Raw genomic sequence first — 6,621 nt, 5'->3', positions numbered from 1 at the left:
GGAGGAGGCAGAGGAGGCGGTGGAGGAGGAGGCAGAGGAGGACGAGGCGGAGGAGGCAGGGGATGCGGAGAAGGAGGAGGCGGAGGAGAAGGAGGCAGAGGAGGAGGAGGCGGAGGAGGCGAGGCGGAGGAGGAGGAGGCAGAGAAGGAGAAGGTGGAGGAGGAGGTGGAGGAGGAGGTGGAGAAGGAGGAGAAAGCGGAGGAGGCGGTGGAGGATGTGGACGACAATGCACGGGAGGCGGAGGAGGTGGAGGAGGTGGAAAGGCCTCGGAAGCAAGACGGAGGAGGATGTGGAGGAGGAGGAAGAGACAAAAGAGGAGGCGGTGGAGGAGCAGAAGAATTGGACTTGGAAGTAGAACATTACTGCATTACAGAACGCAGAGGAGAAAAGTGAAGACGACATCAGATCTGGAGACCAAAACATGCACCTACTACTCGTGATGCTCTAAGTCTATTCTTTTCTTCCTCTGCCTCCTCCTCCTCTGCCTCCTCCTCCTCCGCCTCCTCCTCCTCCTTCGCCTCCTCCACCTAAGAATGAGGACGATGCGACAACAGGTAAGTACATGTGAGGGGAAGGAGGCAGAAGGTAAGTAAATCACAAGGAAAAGAATTAAGGAAGAAAAGAATAGATAAAAGCAGGTAGCAAAAGACAGCTGAATGATAGAATGCCCAGAAGAAAAGCAAGGATGAGATGGGAGCCTGAAAAGAAACCATCCAGGAGAGGATGAGGCAACGAAGGAAGTAGAGCCGGAGGCACAGGAGAAAGAGGAAGCCCCTGAGGAAGAGGCGGAGGACGAGGCGGACAAAGAAGAGGAGGAGGAAGAGGAGGAGAAGGAGGCTGAAAAGGCTGAGGCGGCCGCGGAAGAGGAGGATGTGGAGAACGAGGGGTAGAAAAAAATCAATTTTGAAAGAAGAACATCAGGAATAATTATTCAAAACGGAAGATCCTAAAGATGATGAAGATGATGATGATCGTATAAGCAAGATTCGTAAAGAAAAAAGAAAGGAGAAAATGAAGGAGGAAGCAAGGGAGGCAAAAGAAAAGGAATGCTGAGAATGCCAAGATGAAAACTGAGGATGAGATTGGAGCCCGAGAAAAAAACATGCAGAAGAGGAGGAAGAAGAGGAAGAGGTGAAGAAGGAGGTGGAGGCAGAGGAGGGGAGAAGGCAAAGGCAGAGGAAGAGAAAATGGAGAAGGAGGAGGCCGCAGAAAAGGAGGCGAAGGAGGACGAGAGGAGAGAAAGAGGTGGAGGAAGAGGAGGCGGAGGAGGAGGAGGCGCAGAAAGCAGAGGATGTGGAGAAAGAGGAGGCGGAGGAGGAGGAGGAAGAGGACGAGGACCGGAGGAAGAGGAGGTGAAGGAGGAGTCAGAGGAGGAGGAGGCGGAGGAGGCGGAGGAGGCAGGGAATGCGGAGAAGGAGGAGGCAGAGGAGGAAGAGGACGAGGACCGGAGGAAGAGGAGATGAAGGAGGAGGAAGAGGAGGAGAAGGCAGAGGAGGCAGAGGAGGAGGAGGCGGAGGATGCGGAGAAGGAGGAGGCGGAGGAGAAAGAGGCAGAGGAGGAGGAGGCAGAGGAGGCAGAGGAGGAGGAGGCGGAGGATGCGGAGAAGGAGGAGGCGGAGGAGGAGGAGGCGGAGGAGGCAGGGGATGCGGAGAAGGAGGAGGCAGAGGAGGAAGAGGACGAGGACCGGAGGAAGAGGAGATGAAGGAGGAGGAAGAGAAGGAGGAGGCAGAGGAGGAGGAGGCGGAGGATGCGGAGAAGGAGGAGGCGGAGGAGAAGGAGGCAGAGGAGGAGGAGGCAGAGGAGGAGGAGGCGGAGGAGGAGGAGGCGGAGGATGCGGAGAAGAAGGAGGCGGAGGATGCGGAGAAGAAGGAGGCAGAGGAGGAGGAGGCGGAGGAGGCGGTGGAGGAGGAGGCAGAGGAGGACGAGGCGGAGGAGGCAGGGGATGCGGAGAAGGAGGAGGCGGAGGAGGAAGAGGACGAGGACCGGAGGAAGAGGAGATGAAGGACGAAAAAGAGGAGGAGGAGGCAGAGGAGCAGGAGGCGGAGGATGCGGAGAAGGAGGAGGCGGAGGAGAAGGAGGCAGAGGAGGAGGAGGCAGAGGAGGAGGAGGCGGAGGATGCGGAGAAGAAGGAGGCGGAGGATGCGCAGGAGAAGGAGGCAGAGGAGGAGGAGGCGGAGGAGGCCGAGGAGGAGGAGGCGGAGGAGGAGGAGGCAGAGGAGGAGGAGGCGGAGGATGCGGAAAAGGAGGAGGCGGAGGAGAAGGAGGCAGAGGAGGAGGAGGCAGAGGAGGAGGAGGCGGAGGATGCGGAGAAGGAGGAGGCGGAGGAGAAGGAGGCAGAGGAGGAGGAGGCGGAGGAGGAGGAGGAGAAGGAGGCAGAGAAGGAGAAGGTGGAGGAGGAGGTGGAGGAGGAGGTGGAGAAGGAGGAGAAAGCGGAGGAGGCGGTGGAGGATGTGGACGACAATGCACGGGAGGCGGAGGAGGTGGAGGAGGTGGAAAGGCCTCGGGAAGCAAGACGGAGGAGGATGTGGAGGAGGAGGAAGAGACAAAAGAGGAGGCGGTGGAGGAGCAGAAGAATTGGACTTGGAAGTAGAACATTACTGCATTACAGAACGCAGAGGAGAAAAGTGAAGACGACATCAGATCTGGAGACCAAAACATGCACCTACTACTCGTGATGCTCTAAGTCTATTCTTTTCTTCCTCTGCCTCCTCCTCCTCTGCCTTCTCCTCCTCCGCCTCCTCCTCCTCCTTCACCTCCTCCGCCTAAGAATGAGGACGATGCGACAACAGGTAAGTACATGTGAGGGGAAGGAGGCAGAAGGTAAGTAAATCACAAGGAAAAGAATTAAGGAAGAAAAGAATAGATAAAAGCAGGTAGCAAAAGACAGTTGACTGATGAGAATGCCCAGAAGAAAAGCAAGGATGAGATGGGAGCCTGAAAAGAAACCATCCAGGAGAGGATGAGGCAACGAAGGAAGTAGAGCCGGAGGCACAGGAGAAAGAGGAAGCCCCTGAGGAAGAGGCGGAGGACGAGGCGGACGAAGAAGAGGAGGAGGAAGAGGAGGAGAAGGAGGCTGAAAAGGCTGAGGCGGCCGCGGAAGAGGAGGATGTAGAGAAGGAGGGGTAGAAAAAAATCAACTTTGAAAGAAGAACATCAGGAATAATTATTCAAAACGGAAGATCCTAAAGATGATGAAGATGATGATGATCGTATAAGCAAGATTCGTAAAGAAAAAAGAAAGGAGAAAATGAAGGAGGAAGCAAGGGAGGCAAAAGAAAAGGAATGATGAGAATGCCAAGATGAAAACTGAGGATGAGATTGGAGCCCGAGAGGAAAACATGCAGAAGAGGAGGAAGAAGAGGAATAGGTGAAGAAGGAGGTGGAGGCAGAGGAGGGGAGAAGGCAAAGGCAGAGGAAGAGAAAATGGAGAAGGAGGAGGCCGCAGAAAAGGAGGCGAAGTAGGACGAGAGGAGAGAAAGAGGTGGAGGAAGAGGAGGCGGAGGAGGAGGAGGCGGAGGAGGAGGAGGCCCAGAAAGCAGAGGATGTGGAGAAAGAGGAGGCGGAGGAGGAGGAGGAAGAAGACGAGGACCGGAGGAAGAGGAGGTGAAGGAGGAGTCAGAGGAGGAGGAGGCGGAGGAGGCAGGGGATGCGGAGAAGGAGGAGGCAGAGGAGGAAGAGGACGAGGACCAGAGGAAGAGGAGATGAAGGAGGTGGAAGAGGAGGAGGAGGCAGAGGAGGCAGAGGAGGAGGAGGCGGAGGATGCGGAGAAGGAGGAGGCGGAGGAGAAAGAGGCAGAGGAGGAGGAGGCAGAGGAGGAGGAGGCAGAGGAGGCGGTGGAGGAGGAGGCAGAGGAGGACGAGGCGGAGGAGGCAGGGGATGCGGAGAAGGAGGAGGCGGAGGAGGAAGAGGACGAGGACCGGAGGAAGAGGAGATGAAGGAGGAGGAAGAGGAGGAGGAGGCAGAGGAGGAGGAGGCGGAGGATGCGGAGAAGGAGGAGGCGGAGGAGAAGGAGGCAGAGGAGGAGGAGGCAGAGGAGGAGGAGGCGGAGGATGCGGAGAAGAAGGAGGCGGAGGATGCGGAGAAGAAGGAGGCAGAGGAGGAGGAGGCGGAGGAGGAGGAGGCAGAGAAGGAGAAGGTGGAGGAGGAGGTGGAGAAGGAGGAGAAAGCGGAGGAGGCGGTGGAGGATGCGGACGACAATGCACGGGAGGCGGAGGAGGTGGAGGAGGTGGAAAGGCCTCGGGAAGCAAGACGGAGGAGGATGTGGAGGAGGAGGAAGAGACAAAAGAGGAGGCGGTGGAGGAGCAGAAGAATTGGACTTGGAAGTAGAACATTACTGCATTACAGAACGCAGAGGAGAAAAGTGAGGATGACATCAGATCTGGAGACTAAAACATGCAGCTACTACTCGTGATGCTCTAAGTCTATTCTTTTCTTCCTCTGCCTCCTCCTCCTCTGCCTCCTCCTCCTCCGCCTCCTCCTCCTCCTTCACCTCCTCCGCCTAAGAATGAGGACGATGCGACAACAGGTAAGTACATATCAGGGGAAGGAGGCAGAAGGTAAGTAAATCACAAGGAAAAGAATTAAGGAAGAAAAGAATAGATAAAAGCAGGTAGCAAAAGACAGTTGAATGATGAGAATGCCCAGAAGAAAAGCAAGGATGAGATGGGAGCCTGAAAAGAAACCATCCAGAAGAGTAGGAAGAAGAGGATGAGGCAAAGAAGGAAGTGGAGGCAGAGGGAGGGAGACTCACCTGTGAGGACAGCTTTGTTGGGTACTTGGAGAGGTAAGCACAGCCTTTTTGGTGGGCTTATCCTTCATTCATTGAACGCCATCATCTTGTCAGACACCTGAAAAAGGACAGAATGAGGGATTAAGTGAAGGAAGCTTCTCAGCTTAACAAGCTCTCTGCATTTTCAGATTTTTTAACCGAAATTTTGAAATAAGGAGAACAACCTCCCCTTCCTCTACTGCATCTTTCTTCTCCCCGCATCCTATTGTCCCATCCTCCTGTAATTCCTCTGCTAGCCCCTTCGAACACAAGGACAAAGAAGAGATAAAAAACAGTCTCAGATCTTTTGCTGCTGGAGCCACAGCCCAAGCACCATAGCAGCTCCTGGGCTTACAAGTCATCCAATGGTCTAACACGGGGTGGCTGAAAATATCTTTGTGACTGTTCTGTTGAAGGAATGGAATCCTGGAAAATGTACGAGCAACCAGAGATTCCCAAGGAATATGGACAGCAGGGATAGAAAACCTTCCTCTTTCACCTGAGCAATACCTGACTCCCATACCAAAAAAAGGCTTTCCCACCCAGGGCGTTTTGGGACTGCAGCAGTAGCCCAGGCGCTGCTGAACAATTTCTTGGCCCCAGCAACAACTGGGCTGCAGCCCCCCCAAAAAAATACCACGCCTTGCCTGCACTTCCTTCAGCCTTAGTGAATATTTCACAAGGACGTCCATGAGCAACAGAACTGTCTCCTGGTGAAATTCTATCTCAAAGACTGAGACAGCCCCCTAGAACAAACCACTCCACTCATGGAAATTTCTTAGCAGGAAATAAAAAACATGACCTCATCTCTTTTGCAGCCTCCTCAGTTATTAAAATTAAGTCAGGCTGGGGCACAGCCAACACAACCAATGCCTCCGGAAAGGGCTCTGCATCCCTTCCCCCTGGCGAATGACATTAAGGTAAAAGCACAGAAAAAAAAGAAGAACTTACTTTTTCGGTCACAGGTACCTGAATTAAGAGACTGGACTGGTGGATCCAGTGGCAGGTGGCTCAGGTAGAACTGAGAGATGTGATCTGGGGTAGGGTTCCCTCACCTGACCAAGCTGTCAGTTGTAAAAAGAGGAATTGAAACCTTCACTTGGACCTTCCATTTTCAGGGGCAACCTAGGGTTGCACCCTCTTACTGTGCCTGGTGTGCATTAAGGGATGACGCTGGACAATAAAAATCAGGCTTTGGAGCCCAAAATGACCCTTTGGAAGCAAAACCAAAGACTTTGGAAAGTAAGAACAATCCTTTGGACACTGAAAACGTAGCCTAAAAATTGGCCGAATTTTGGCCTCATTGAGGGCCAAATGAAAACACAGGCTGTAAAAAACAGCCTGCGAGTAACAAAAGGCAGGCTGGGATGCTACAAATTAGGATTCTGACCCTAAACAGGCGGCTTTGGGCACTTTGGCCAGCACTTTGCCATAGAAGCAACAAATGATGCTTTGGACCTGAAAACTAAGGGAAACTCCTCTTCCCTTGATGGCCACAAGAAATGAAGCTTTTGTCCCAAACACAGCCTCTGGGTACCCCACTGCATTTCGATGCTCTAAATGTATGCTGGGAACCCTTAAAAGGAAGGCCATTAAAAAGAGGCGTTGGGACCTCAGAATGAGGCTCTGAGTCCTACAAGAGGGGGCCAGCCCTCCTGTACTACACGCACCCTCTCAGGGGGGAGGCCCTGGGGAGCCATCACGTTCTCCTCCTCCTCGTCCTTCTCCTCACCACCCTTCAAGCTGCTGCAGGCTTGCAGCTTGGGCTGCAGGGAGGGAACATGGGTGATGTGATGGCAGGCAGCCCCATGGCGAGCCTCAGCCCCCTCACCTATCCTTCTCTGCCCCGCTGC

The 6,621-nt window shown here is 54.1% G+C and overlaps 1 long non-coding RNA gene across 1 annotated transcript; it reads left to right on the top strand.

Moving 5' to 3' along the window:
• The first annotated feature begins 4,406 nt into the window (after positions 1 to 4,406).
• On the top strand, positions 4,407 to 5,574 carry LOC139790117 (uncharacterized). The gene is made up of 2 exons (XR_011723394.1): positions 4,407 to 4,525; positions 4,918 to 5,574. It is a non-coding gene; the product is annotated as an uncharacterized lncRNA (long non-coding RNA).
• Positions 5,575 to 6,621: the final 1,047 nt, after the last annotated feature.

Source organism: Heliangelus exortis, chromosome Z (genome assembly GCF_036169615.1).
Source record: "Heliangelus exortis chromosome Z, bHelExo1.hap1, whole genome shotgun sequence".
Classification (NCBI taxonomy): Eukaryota; Metazoa; Chordata; class Aves; order Apodiformes; family Trochilidae; genus Heliangelus; species Heliangelus exortis.
The sequence above is the reverse complement of the archived record's forward strand: the minus strand, read 5'-3'. Positions and strand labels throughout refer to the sequence as shown.